Genomic DNA, 15,207 nt, shown 5'->3' on the forward strand with positions numbered 1-15,207 from the left:
AAAACAGGTATTCTTAGACATTGCCTGCTTTTCATAGGAGAAAACAAGGAAATGGCAATAAGAATATGGAATGGATCAGGCTGGAACGGTTCGCTGGTGTTTAAAAATTTACAAAACAAATGTATTGTGGAGGTGGACAGTGAAGATAACATAAAAATGCATGATCACTTTAGAGACATGGGCAGAGAAATTGTGGTGGAGGCTTTGAGATGTCATGTTTCCTTCGGCATAGGATAGAGAACAGTGATGATCTGTTGCAGAGATCATATGAAGTAACGGAAATGCGCAGAGTCAGGATGCTCAGTGCTGAAAACACTGATAGTGATGAGGATATCTTAGAATTGTCATGGGGCAAAAGATGGCTTCATGAACTCTTTGGGAACCACAGAATGAATCTTTGCAATGGACTTCATGAGTTGTTTCTCAACTTCGCGATGAAGATTCCGAATAGACTGCAAAATACATGTTATCATGGTATTGGTATGACGAAGTTGCAACTTCTTGATACTGAACGTGGTCTGTTGCAGGGCATTATGAGGAGGGTGTACTCACCAAATCTCATCTGGCTTCGCTGGTCAAAATGTCCCTATTATTCTGTGCCTTCCTGGATTCCAATGGAGACTTTAAGGGTTTTACAATTTTTCGGGAATCTTTTGAGAACATTTTGGGAAGGCAAACCTCAGGCACCCTTGCAGATTTTCATGGAGAAGCAGGAGGAGATCAATGATTTAAAAATTTTATCGGGCTTGAAGTTCCCTGTTGATTTTTGTGTTGCATTCAAGATGCTAGATGAAATGAATTTCAGAGTGAAGTTGAACTAATGAGCAAAATCAGGCATCCAAACCTCGTGTCTTTGTTGGGTTTCTGTGTCCATGGGAAGACAAGGCTACTAGTATATGAGCTTATGCAAAATGGTTCTTTGGAAGCACACTTACACGGTCCATCTCATGGATCTGCACTTACATGGCATCTGTAAGGCGATTTAAGATCTGAAAATAGGTGCAAGGTGGGCTTTGGATGGAAAATTTGAAGAATCTATACATTATGATTATGAGTCCTTACGAGGGTTACAAGCTCTTTATAACAGAATTTGGGGTTTAGTGGGCTTTGGGTCTAGATTTTGAACCAAAGCTCTGATACCATGTGTAAGAGCCCTATCATAAGGTCTGCTAACAGAACTATTTCTGATGAATTTAGATGCAATAAGAGGTAATAGTTTAGTTACTTACAAGACTTTTAAACAAATAAAATTTTACCATTTGCATTCTAATCCTTATAACTTATGGTGAACATTTCATTTTAATAAATTTACATGAGTAATCTATAGAAGAATACCTGTACCGGTGGCTGGTGGAGATGCCTTTGACTTGCTGCTCCTGCTGAATGCTCCTCTTGACTGACCCAACTGGATTTACCTCCTAGCCAACTAGGAAATAATTCCTAGCCTAGGAAACCTCCAGGTTTCCTAACCCTCCGAGCCCAAGTCCAACCAGATGTAGTGTGTGTGTCCCAGACAAATGATCCAGACCAAGATGAACAATATTTCCCTCCTCTCAACAACCCAAGAAACTTCCACAGATTCCTAAGGTCTCCAACAATCACAGCAAATCCTAAAAGCACAACCAACCCCAAAATCATAAGCAAGACCCAACATCCCCTTTTCTCCCTTCCTCCTTCCCCTTTTATGCCCTTCCTCTCTTCTCCACCTCAACCACCTCTCATTAATGTCATTAATTTTCTCTTCATCCTTACAGTTGACTTCTCTCCTCCCAAGTAAATCTGAGAGTACATTTGGAAATGTGATATGAATATAAAATTAGGTAATTAATAGGAGAGTACATTTGGGAATGTGAGATGAGGACCATGTCCCCTCCCAAGTAAATGTGAGAATACATTAGGGAATGTGAGATGAATATATATATTGATAATTAGTTGGGGAGGACCATGTCTTCTCCCAAGTAAATGTGAGAGTACCTTGAGGAATGTGAGAGAGAGTACATTTGGGAATGTGAGATGAGGACCATGTCTTCCCCCAAGTAAATGTGAGAGTACATCGGGGAATGTGAGATGAATATATATATATTGATAATTAGTTGGAGAGGACCATGTCTTTTCCCAAGTAAATGTGAGAGTACATTAGGGAATGTGAGATGAATATATATATTGATAATTAGTTGGAGAGTACCATGTCTTCTCCCAAGTAAATTTGAGAGTACATTGGGGAATGTGAGATGAATATATATACTATTTGAATTAATGGAAGGAGACCACATCCTACCTAAGATTTAATTTGAGAAGGGGAATTTGAATAATAGAAATCATGAATTTTATATTAGACCAATATTTCTCAATATTTTCAAGTAATGTAAACATTAATAAAAATTTGCAGGATAAGATTTAAGAGGGGCATTACACCAGCAGTGTGGAAAAATTACAGCACTTGATAAAAAGAGTTACAATGATCAGGAACCAACCCTCAATACTTTGACTGAATGAAGTATTTACAAAATTTCCAAAAAATTACAATGAATGCCGCATTGACATGGCAATCTATTATTGAATACAAAATAACAGAATGACTAATGTGCCCACAAAATATGAATTTGGTGAAGTGATCTAGATGTCACTATTTGAGCGAAGAACAGATTCTTAGTTTCCATGACTTTGGTGTTGCGCGGGAAGTAGGTGATCTTGTCTTTAATCTTGAAATTCACATAGTTTATCCCACCGCTCCTCATCTAGGATGGTGATTTTTGCTGCTTTGTGGTATATCTCATCTACCTCAGTATACCGAGAAAATGTGGGTTTACTACAAAAATATGCTTTATCTCATGCTAGATGAAACTCACGTTGCAGATAGCTTCGAAAAAAACTCTCCCTGTCATAGTACCTTTAATGTGGGAAGACTTGGCAGTATCCTTTGCAATGTCTTGAAGCTTATTCTGATAATATTCCCTAGTCATCAGTTTGTCATTGATTACAAATAAAGAAGATAGGCCCTTCCTATTTAATGCTTATATTCTGGTGAAAAGTATGTTGACTCCTATTTCCAAACTGTGACATTTTTATGTAAGCTGCACAACCAAATTTTTATTTGTCATAAATTTCTTCACTTCTAAGGTTTTTTCTATCATGTCATCTACTCCCAAATCATCCAATTCATATCTGTTTTTAGAATTCAGAAATTTGATGATGTTGTTGCCTGTGGTGGGTATACCTCCCAACTCAGTGTTGATAGTGGAAATGGCCTGATTGGATCTCTCAGTCAACTCTTTCTGTTCAAATATAATCTGGATACATGGCCAGATTTCATCCATGGCTTCAATAATATTATTCCATATAATTTCCTTGAATTGAGCCAATGTGTGGCCAATAGAGGACTTAGTTGTTGATTTCCTCCATACTTTTATCTAGTTTTGAGCTCTTTGTAGCTCTGCTGCATGGAAAGTTTCAATCTTTGTCTTTTGGTCTTGCATAATATTAACTTGAGCCTACAATATTTTAATTTCTTCTATTTGGAGAGACATATTCTCCACTGCACTTGCCAACTGGTATGCAGTATTCCTTATGTTTGTTGTAGAAGATGTAGTTGTAGGAATTGAATTAAGAGGCACTTCTTGCAAAGGGACAACAGACATTCTGAAAACTTGCTACTTTTCTTTGATTATTTTTTCCATTTCTATATCCATTTGTTTCAACTGTGCACTCTACTCCATGATGAGCTTCATCATGTCTACCTTCTGTGACTTTGTCTCTTCAATGTCTTTGGCCAGAGGGTCTTCTATGGCCGGTAACTTTAACTATTTTCTCAATGTTGTTATGTCAGTATTCTTCTTTCTTACAAGTTCTTCTGAAGCATTGATATTTGCAGGCTCATATCCTACTTTGACTACCAAGTCCTCCAGAGCTTTGACCCTTGTTTCTTTAGCCAGTGAAGAGACTTTCTCCATCTTTAATTATGACTGGAAGTTAGCTAAAGTAACCTGCAATTTAGATAGACACATAGCAGTGTTAGTGAGAGTAGATGAAATCATTTTCTCAGTCTTCTTATGCATATCCATTTGGTCAATGGGATGTATGTTTTTCACATCAAATTCAAATGAATTCTTCTTGTAATTTGATGATGCCTTGGGTTGTGCAATCTGTGCTTGTAGGAAGGCCATTTGCATTTTTCCCTTCTCTGAATCAAAGGTTGACAACAATCTGCTTTGAGAACTGGAAGTCTACTTCCAGATTTGATTATATGTGTTGAGCTTCAAGGCCACATTTCTCACTTTAATCTCCTTGAAAATATCAAATATACTTTTTTTTGTATCCCCTATGGTAGATGTGCTAGTTTGCATAACCTGCTGCTGATCCTGTGAAGTTGTCGAAGTAGTAGGAGAAAGTGTAGTCTGATCACCTACTAGTGAGGAAACAAGTGGCTCATTAGTGGTGATAATGTTCTCTTAATCTGAATCCTTTCTTAGCCTTAGTTTGGAATTGAGATTGGTCTTCTTCCTGTACATGATTTTGAAGCCTTCACTAGAAATCTCAGTCACTGAAGGTGACTCCTCTTCTCTGTTCCTTTTTCCTATTTTATCTTGTGTGACAGGAGTATGTACTGTTGAATTTGACACCAACTGCTCCTCTGCCTCTTCTAGAGTGTTCCCAGTCCATTCTAGCCAGTTTTTATATTTTTCAATCTCTGGTCTAGATGTATGAAAATAAGTAGTAGTTTTTTTCTCTACCCTTAACTTGGAGATGACCCCTAATGGATCATATGACCATGTGAAACTGAGACTGAACTACAATTCTTTTAGCAATTTGTCTGCTTCTTCCCCTGCTGCTCTGTTGTTGTAAATGAAAGGTCCTATTTGAGTTTTGATTTTGAATTGAGATTTCTTCTTGGCAGATACAAAATGAATCTCATCAACATTGAGCATTTTCCTGATGTATTCTAAGGCAAAAATCCTCATTGGGAGGAATTTTGGCAATTTGTAAGGGGCAAGTTCACACCCAAATATCCTTAGCTCTGTGTAATTCTGATAAAGGTACCAATCTCCTGTCTGAACTTGGTCTGATAACTGTAAGATTTTCCTGCTTTCTTCACTTATTCTTGGTTCTAGAGTGTTGCTTAGGAGACAGAGTGTTGGATGTACAAACATTTCTATGAATTGTTTGTATTAATACTATTTTTGTTCCTTCATTACCAACATAGTCCAGAAGATGACTGATTGTTGATTTCCTTCTTCATCCAACTTTTGTAAGGCAAGCTTGAGGTTATCTTCCTGAAAAATATAAAAACATGTATATTAACACAGAAGCGTATTTGAATACTTCTTCAGTTTGGAATTTGACAAAATGTTCATGGATGGAATCTGCAAGGAATTGGCTGAAATTGAACAAGATGGAAGGATTCGAATCTGTGGAAAAAATAGAAAGAAACCTATAATAGCCTCATCTACCCACTAATCTGAGTAATAACCAAGGAGGTAGGAGATGACTGTGATGATTTACTTTACTCTCTCAAGGAAAATGGAGGATGGATAGGGAGGACTTTTCTTAGGTAATGGGTCATCTTCAGTTAAGAAAAGCTCAAGGGTTTTAACTCTTTTTGCAAAGTCCAATTTCTGGTACAATTCAGTGAGGGATTCATGAGAGAAAGGAGTGGCATTCTATGCAACAGGATCTTGCATCATTTGGTCTATAGCTTGGGGATTTATGGTGAATAAAATTTCTCCGGTAGGGGCAATAAAAGCTCTTTGGCTAGGTAGATAATAAGCATGACATTTTCTGACGAATTCAAGGGTACTGTGGGTGTGGGGAAGATATAATGGGGTAAATTGGATTCCCACACTCCAATATCATCTAACTTATCAATGTACTTATCTTCTACCCAGCAGTACCTTCCAAATAGATCAAACTCACACATGGTTTCATGAATTTTGTAGTCTTTATCCACTAAGGGAATATGGTGAAAATCAATGGGAGGGTGGATCAGAGGACTCACAGGTTCTTCTTGTCCCTTGTCTTTTGGAGGCATGATTGGATAAAGCTAAAAACACTGGTGAAATATGGATTGTGCAGGTTACAGTGTGCAGAGATGGAATTGGGTTCAAGATAACAGGAAATAGATGCACTAGCTTAAACAAAAGTTAGTAGGTATGATGCTCAGCTGGGTGAAACAGGTGCAGTTTGAATTGGAAAACTTGTAATAGAACAATGGAAATGGCAGTGTATAAAATCAGTAACCGGTGAATGGGTGAAAGGAGGGACTTTATAATCTTCTGGCTTTCCCGTTGATGGTGGCGCAGGTTCGTTGGATTAACAGTTAAGTAATTTAATTACTTAATGGATTGATTTTGGAGGGAGAGGATGTGATTGGCGGGAGAAACGGGCAGATGAGGTGGTGAGAGGGGATTGGAGGGAGCGTAACAGATAGAGAAGTGGTATCGAATGGCAGAGAAACCACTTTTTAGAGGGGGCGGAAGGTGGTTAATGGTTTTGGTTGGGGGGGTGCGAAAACACAAAATGGTGCCACGTCGTGGTGAGGGCAGGTTTCAATACCACCCATTTCATACCCCACCCCCCGATGGTAAAGTTCGGATGGTGAGGCAGGGCCAAAACATAATGTAGGTCATTGGATGTTAAGAGGTGGGCATGGATGAGGGGAAATGTGGTGGGATATTATCATGATGTGATGGGGCATATGGTGGGGTAGGAAAATGTATTTAATGGGGTATGATTGGATGTGTAGTGGGGGAGGCGGATGGATGAAAATATGAGCGGAGGGGTGATTTTGGGGTAATGAAACTTTAGGAATAGTGGAATAATATACCAAATATTATTTGATATATCGGACTTTAGGGTAAAACTTTAATCCTTTTGCCTTTTTTCTGTGCATGAAAGTATATTTGAAATTCAACTTAGGATAAAACTTTCATGCTTGTCCTGAAATCATCATTGTGCTTCTACCTACCCTTTCTCATTTCAATTCTTTTTCTAAGCTAACATTTTCTCTTCTTGCTTTGCAAGGTGCATTTAAACTAGCAGACCCAAATCATTTTTCTTTTATGAAAATCTACCTTATCTTATCACTTATCTCATCATTGATTCAGATTAAACAGTTGAACCAATTTTATTTCTACCTAGGTATTGATTTACCAAGATCAAGTTGTTTGGTAAATCTTTATTCACTAACCTACTCAACAAAAATTTAAATGTGTTCAATCGTGATTAAATTGTATGATCTAAACAAGACTTTAGTTATTGTGGCATTCAAAAACAATTTGCACACAACCTTATTTGATAATAAACTAAAAGAACTAACTTATCAGTAGTGGCATTTATACTTGTAGCACTTTCTGTATTATTTTCTATTTTTTCTTTTGTGGGGTTCTTATTTCCTTTTTCCTTATTCATTTTTTTAACATACCCTCTTTTCATTTTCTTTTTTCATATATTTTTGGAAATCATTTGAATATTGAAATTATGTACAATATGAAATTACAAATACAAAATACTCAATCACCTTGAGATCCTATAATTTATAGGACCCTAACAGTGGCTCCAGCTGGGGATGGCACTTCTCCATGTGAAGTGTCAAGACAATATGATCAGTAGCCTTGAGTACTCCACATATGTAATGTCTTCATCTAATTTCTTGTTGTTTTAGGATATTATTAGTAGCTCACCAATCCAGGCTTAGGGCCTTCACTGTGGGCTTCAACCTTTGTTAATAAGTTACCCAATCAAAACCATAAAGACTATGATATTTACAATGATGTAAGAAAAATATGTTGGCTAAGAAAAGTAGTTCTTCAGCATCTTGTCATTTACAGGACCTCCAGGTATCTCGGCTCCATCTAGCTCTTTAAGGAAAAATGCATTATTTCCCCTGAAAGCATGAACAATATATGGCCCTTTCCAAAGATTGTCAAATTTGCCATGTTTGCCTTTGTCTCTCTTTTGGAATCCCATCTCAAAACTTGGTCCCCAATGTTAAAATCATCAACTTTTGTTCTTTTGTTAAATATCTTTTTAATATTTTCCTGAATAACTTGGGTCTTGTTGTATACTTCCTCCCTAGACTGTTGTAACTGGATAGTTTGATTAATCCTTCTTTGTACATCATTGGGTTCAACTTGCACTTCTTGAATGATCTTCATGACTGGAACTCCTAAGGAGGATGGAAAAACTGCATCCATTCCATAGATCAATTGGTTCGGTGACATGCCAATTGATTTTTTAGTAGCAATTTTGTCAGCCCAAAGTGCATTGGCCAACTTGTTATGTCAAGACTTTTTGTTGTCTTCTAACAGCTTTTTGATGATGTTTACCAAAATTTTATTTGAGGATTCAGCCAACCCATTACCCTGAGGGTAATAAGTTGTTGAATGTCCCAAAGTAATGTGGTATTTATGGCAGAATTCAACCATCTTTTTATATTTAAAAGTTACAGCATTATCAGTGATGAGTTTTCTAGGACAACCAAATATAGAGAGAATATTATTCTCAAGGAATTTAATCATGATAACATCAGTAGCAGCTCTGGAAGGGGTGGCCTTTATCCATTTGGTAAAGTAGTCAGTGGCTGTGAGAATCCACTTATGTTGGGCAGAGGAAGAGGGATTAATTTCACCAATGAAGTCCAATCCCCATTGTTGGAAGGGGCTTTCAACAGAGATAGGATTTAATGGCAGGGGAAACAATTTTCTCTTCCCTCAAAAATCTGGCATTTATGGCATGAGGTGACTTGTTTGTGAATGTCAGGGAAAAGAGTAGGCCAGTAGAAACCAACTCTAAGGATTTTATTGGTAGTGGTTTTCCAATAAAGATTTCCACCACAATCTCCTTCATGGAATTCCTGCATAACTTTTTCTACATCATCCTTTAACAAACATTTAAGTAAAATACCCCCAACATCTTTCCAATACAAAACATTATCTATAATGCAAAATTTAATTGCTTTTAACTTCAGAAATCTTGCCTTTGTTTTGTCAAACCAGGAGGAACATTTAAATTAAATAAAACATAAAGCAAGTCTGCATACCAGGGTGAGTTCAGAAATGCCTCATCAATTTGTGGAGTTGCCTATTCCTCTTGATTATCTAATGAATCAATCAATTTAATGTCTAATGCATGGAAATTTGATTCAGCCATCAATTTGGCTAGTCCCTGATCTTTGATTAACTTAGTGGGCTTGATTTCTAAGTCATATTCAAGAATGACAGCAATCCATTTGCCTCATTTTCCATCAGGTCCATTCTGTGTCAAAATGTCCTTAACCACTACATTAGGTATGTAAGCAATAATATGGGAATGCAAAATATACACTTTAAAATATTTTATTGCTTTAACCAATGCAAAGGCCTGTTTTCCATAATGTTGTATTTCAAAGATGCATCTCTTAAAGATTTACTAAAGAATGCAATAGGCTACTCAAAACCTTCACTATTTTTCTACAGTAACATTGCTGTAATAGTGTGTTCAAAAGCAAAAGAGAAGATTATGAAATCTTTTGTAAAATCTGGGCTGATCAACACTAGTGCTTTGGTCAATGCTTGTTTAACTAAGTCAAATGATTGTTTAGCCTCAATACTCCACTTGATTTCAGAATCCTTTTTAAGCATGTTTGTTATGTTTCTAAGAAGTTCTACAAGGTTAGGAATGAATCTCCTTAGGAAAAAAAATTTGCCAATAAAAGATTGAAGCTCTTTGATATTTCTTGGGTGACTGATTTTTAATATTGCTTCAATTCTATTGGGATCAATCCTAATTCCATCCTTGGAAATAATGTGACCAAGAAGTTTTCCTTCCTCCAAGCCAAACAGTGTCTTCTTAGGATTTAGTGAGATGCCAAACCTTCTACATTTTTCAAACACTCTTCTTAGATGTGCTAAATGTTCCTCATCAGTTTTAGAATAGACAGTAATGTCATCTAGATAAATCACAATAAAATGGCCAATTTCATCAGCAAAGGCAATATCCATTTCTCTTTGGAAAGTGGCTCCAACATTCATTAATCCAAAGGGCATTTTCACATACATGAAAGTCCCCCATGGTGTAGTGAAGGCAGTTTTATCTTGATCATCAAGATGCACTAAGACTTGGTTATAACCTAAGAAACCATATAATAAGGAAATTATACTAGACCCTACTACCTTTTGCAATATATGATCCATTTTAGGTAAGGGGTAGTTGTCCTTAAGGGATACCTTATTAAGATTTCTGAAATCGATACACAATCTGATTTCTCCAGTTTTCTTTCTAGTAGGCACAATGTTAGACACCCATTTAGAGTATCTAAGAGGAAGTATAATTTTAGCATCATACATCCTTTTCACTTCTTTTTCAACCAAAGGCATTAGGACAAGATTTATCCTACGAAGTTTTTGTTTGAATGGTTTTTTATCTTCCTTGATTGGGATTTTGTGTTGTATGATACTAGTGTCATATGCTTTTAGGTCCTCATAGCTCCAGGAAAAGACATCTATGAACTCTTTGAAAAGGGCTATGTATCATTGTTTTGTGACAATAGGAAGTGATTTTGAGAGTTTTATCATTTTGGGATTCTGCTCACTACCTATATTGCATTCTTCTATGTTTTCCCCTGTGGGTTCCATTTTTGGCTTCTTTGCTACATCATTGAAATCAAAAATTTCTTCTAATGGAGCTAGACCCCTAGGCAGAAAATTATCCTTAAGCTGAAGTACTTCAAATTCTTCCTTTTCTGGATCTATTTCATGCAATTCTAATTTATGTACATCTTTACTAACTGAAATATTTACATCAGAATCATCAAATTGCTTATCTACATTAACATATTCAACAATCTGATTTCCTACTTCACACTCTAAATCTATGCTACTTTCTTCATACTCATCCTTGGATTGCAAAAAATTTTCAATCTGCTTGTCACTTCCAAATACCTTCTAGTATCTCATATTATCGAGTACATTTGGACAATGTTTAACTTCCACTATATATTATTTGTTGGGATGAGGCATTTTACATGTGCTAGCTGAAAAAGCTAAACCATTAGCCAGGACATTCTGATTTCAGGAATGAAAACAAGATCATATTCTACAAAAGTTCCTAGAAATTAAAGCGCAACATTTCTGTAGGATCTCAACCTAGTATGTTTTGCAGCATATTCTCCTTTAATCTATTTTAGAATTAAATCAAAATCCCCTTGAATTGTAATTCTTTTAGCACCTAGCCTTTTCAATAATTGCAATCCTAAAAGAAGGGCCTCATATTCTACTATATTATTGGTGCAATGAAAGTTGAGTTTATAGGAATGACCCTCTGCATGGTTGTTCCCTGAATTGGACACCCAAACACCTGCCCCTGAACCTGCTTTGCTACAAGAGCCATCAAAGCTCATGTTCCAAAAAGGTTTAGTTTCAGTGTTTTGTTGCACAATTTGTGTTTGATTTTCATGTTTTTCATCAATGTCATTTTCTGCTTTAGTAACCTGTGCATCAATGTCCCCATCACTATAAAGAATGAAAGAGTCCAGGTTAGAATGAACGGAATAAAGAGGATAGTTATGTGGTTTCTCTTGACTACTCACCATATACTTCATTAAAGTTTCCCTATACAATCTTCTCTATTGACCAAACACTGGCATAGTTGCATAAGTCATGTCCATTTGCAGGGTTCCTTGTAATTTTTCTCCCCATGAGCATGACAACAGCATGCCATACTTAGGGGGAATGTCTACAACCACTATATCCATCACTAGAATTTTAGCATGGATTTGGGCTAAAGTAACACATAGGACTTTGATAAGACCTAGGCATCTAACTTTGCTAAAATAAAAGGAATACAAATCTTTGTATTGTCTAGTAACATCAAGTCCTAGTTTTTCCATGATAGCTTTGGGCATTAAATTATGGGATGCACCTGAATCTAGCATAGCATTATGGATAATTTTATCATGAATAATCAAATTGACATAAAATGGAGGAACTCCTTCTTGTGGTCTGCCTTCAACTTCTGGCCCAAATAAGAGTTTAGGTTGATCATCATTCAAATTTACATCATCATTTTTCTCCCCAATAGCTTTCACGACCTGAGTCCTATATGTATTTTTGTTCATTAATTCAATTAAGGGGATAGAAATTTTCAGCTTGGAAAATTATTTTCTATACTGAATGGTGTTTGATTCTTAAGCAGATTTGGAAAATCAGACTTATCAACAACTACTTTTGTGGCAAATTATGTTTGTTGACTAGTAGAAGGGAGATCAGTTTGAGTACTTCTGGAAATAGTATCAATGGTTTTTTTTCGTAGCAACTTCTTCTGGCTTCTTTCCAAGATTTTCAGTGGTTTTCTTAGGAAGATTTTCTGTTGTCTTCTTGGAATCAGAATCAGAGACCTTTTTGACAGGAATTCAGCATTCTTTTTATTTGCAGTATCTTGATTTTTCTTGCTCTTAAGATTATACTGCCTATGGACTTCCATTATGAAATTTTCAAATCCTTGTTTGTATTCATCTAACTCTTCATATTCCATTTCAGTATGGGCTATAAGAAAAATCTCTTCCTCCCCTTGAGTGAGGAAAATTGTTTCCTCATCACTTATCCCTAACAAATTTATTTGATTATCATCCAAATCTTCCACAATGTTCTCCCTCATCATCTGTGTAATTTTCCTGAAAAGGAGGTCAGACTTGTTGGTCTGGTCCCTTTTGTTCACTTTTTTTAATTTGGGGAACATTTCTTCTAAAGTTTTGGTTTCTACTTTGTGGGACATTTTGGTTTTCTCTTGCTTGAGACTGGTCACTAAGGTTAACTCTTTGCATCATTTGATTCACTACCCTAACTAAGTTATCAATCTTATGATCAACAATAGAGGTAGAAGGTTTTTCTTTTATGGTTACTCTATGTTCAGACTTCTGTTTGGATTTTTTGGTTAGGATGTTAGCTTCCACTTTAATTGCATTTCATCCAAAATTGTCGGGTCTCTCTCTCTAAGTTGATATTCCATGTCTACATCGAAACCATCTGGAAAATCAATCAGAGTTAGGCCAAGGGAGGGCTTGATGTCTTGTGGAATGGCATTGTAAACAACATTGAATCGTTCAAAATATTCTTCCACAGTTTCATTGGGTTTTCTTTTTAACCTTTTATATTCATTTAGGAGTTGAAGTGGGTTCTTCTTGATCTCCCATCTAGCTAAAAAAAATCGATGGAAAGCCTCAAGGTTTGCCATACTTCTCGTAGGCAAATCTCTAAACCATTTCTTGACATCACCTCCTAAGCTTTGGGCAAATGATCTCATTTTAACATCGGCTTCATCCACTTCTTGGAGGTCGAAAAATCATTCATCCTATCCACATGTTGTTGAGCATTATTAGCACCGGTATTATCAAAGGTCACAATTTTGGATGGATAATTTGCAAGCATATCATTTAGCTGGCTTGGTAACACCAAGGGTGCATACCTTCCTGCCATAACTGTCTTGGTAGATTGAATTGAGGATAGACCTAATGGAGGTGTAGTTTTAATAACTACAGGGATAGTAGGTACAGTAGTTGGAGAAATCAGAGGTAGGGAAGTTGAAACTATGGAATGAGTAGGACTGGGAGGTTGTAAATGTACAGATTGGGAAGACTGACTAGACAAAGAGGTTGCTGCAACAGTCAAAGCAGAGAATTCAACAAATTGTTGAATGAAAGCTTCTTCGATAGCTTGGTCCAACACTGAAACTAGACCTTGTAATTTGTTAAATTGTTGTAAAGATTCAAGATATGGGTCTATTTCTAGGGCTTGGGTTTGGGGTAGATATGGCTACAGTATGGCTTTATCTATGACAGTTTGATCTATAAAAGCCTCAGACTTTGATTTGAACAAACTTTGCTGAAAAGGAAAATCAAATTCTATGTCTTGTAAAGTTTCAAATTTCTCTGGGAGAGAATTAGACCTTGACAAAGGGGTACTTTCCAGAGGATAATTGAATCTAGACAAGGGACTATTACTACCTTGACTCTCGATAAAGCTTTTCTTTCTCACCAGTTTCTTAGGGTCATCTACAATTTTAGCAGGGTTAGGATCAGGGTGAGATCTAGTATAAATTCTTTTGGGAGCCAGGGCTATAAAAAATCATCACACAAAAATCAAAATCAAAATCAAGGATACAGCAGATATATACAACCTCAGATCATGTATTTCGTAATGATACAACAATTGCTTACTGAAATACTGATTTTAAACCAAGGAATAATAATGTTTTGGATTAAAATGTATTCTTCCCCAATATGGTCGCCACTATGTTATCATTCTATATTTTTGAGGTTGAGGGAGTAAATACATTGGACAACATCAAACCACTTTTGAAGCTGGGATCTAGCCCTGCCAGCTTCAAAGAGGGATCTCTCTTTATGATTTAGCTTGGTTTTAAGTTGATTTTAGGCTAGTTATGATTATGCTTGGTTGTTTGTTTGAATTTGGTTGATTGGTTTGGTTGGTTGATCTGATCAAATTAATTTCTTTCCATTGGGCTATGGAGTCAAATAAAGTTGGATGTTGCATCAAATGTTTAAAAGAGTAATCACAGGGCAAGCTAGTTACGTTTACTGGATCTTTAAATTGAATTATGAAATGGAGAAAAGGTGTGTTTCAGTAATGATTAAAAAGAATTTAAGAAATTTTTAATCAAACTTCAAAAGAAAACATACAAATTGTAAAACAATGCAAATAAGGTGCTCAATTAACAAATCTTATTTTTCACATTTCATGTTTTACAATTAGATTTCAGATTATTGACATGCAAAGAATAACAATGAAGACAACAATTACAATAAGAAAAACATCACCAGTAAGTCGTAGCACAAGTATCCTGTGAAAAGTATTTTTATTAATGATGCTCCATCAGCGTGGAAAAAGTATAGCACTTGATAAAAAGAGTTACAATGATCAGGAACTGACCCTCAATACTTTGACTGAATGAAGTATTTAAAAAAAATCAAAAAAATTACAATGAATGTGGCATCAACATGGCAATCTATTATTGACTACAAAATAACAAAATGATTAATGTGCCCACAAAAAGTGAATTCGGTGAAGTGATCTGGATGTCTGGCACTATTTGAGCGAAGAACAGTTGTTTAGTTGCCACGACTTGGGTGTTGTGCTGGAAGTAGCTGATCTTGTCTCTAATCTTGAAATTCACATAGTTTATCCCACCACTCCTCATCTGGGATGGTGATTTTTTTTG

The sequence above is a fragment of the Pinus tabuliformis genome, chromosome 8, assembly GCF_031772625.1.
Source record: "Pinus tabuliformis cultivar Carrire ecotype Pingquan chromosome 8, CPIR1, whole genome shotgun sequence".
NCBI classification, from domain to species: Eukaryota; Viridiplantae; Streptophyta; class Pinopsida; order Pinales; family Pinaceae; genus Pinus; species Pinus tabuliformis.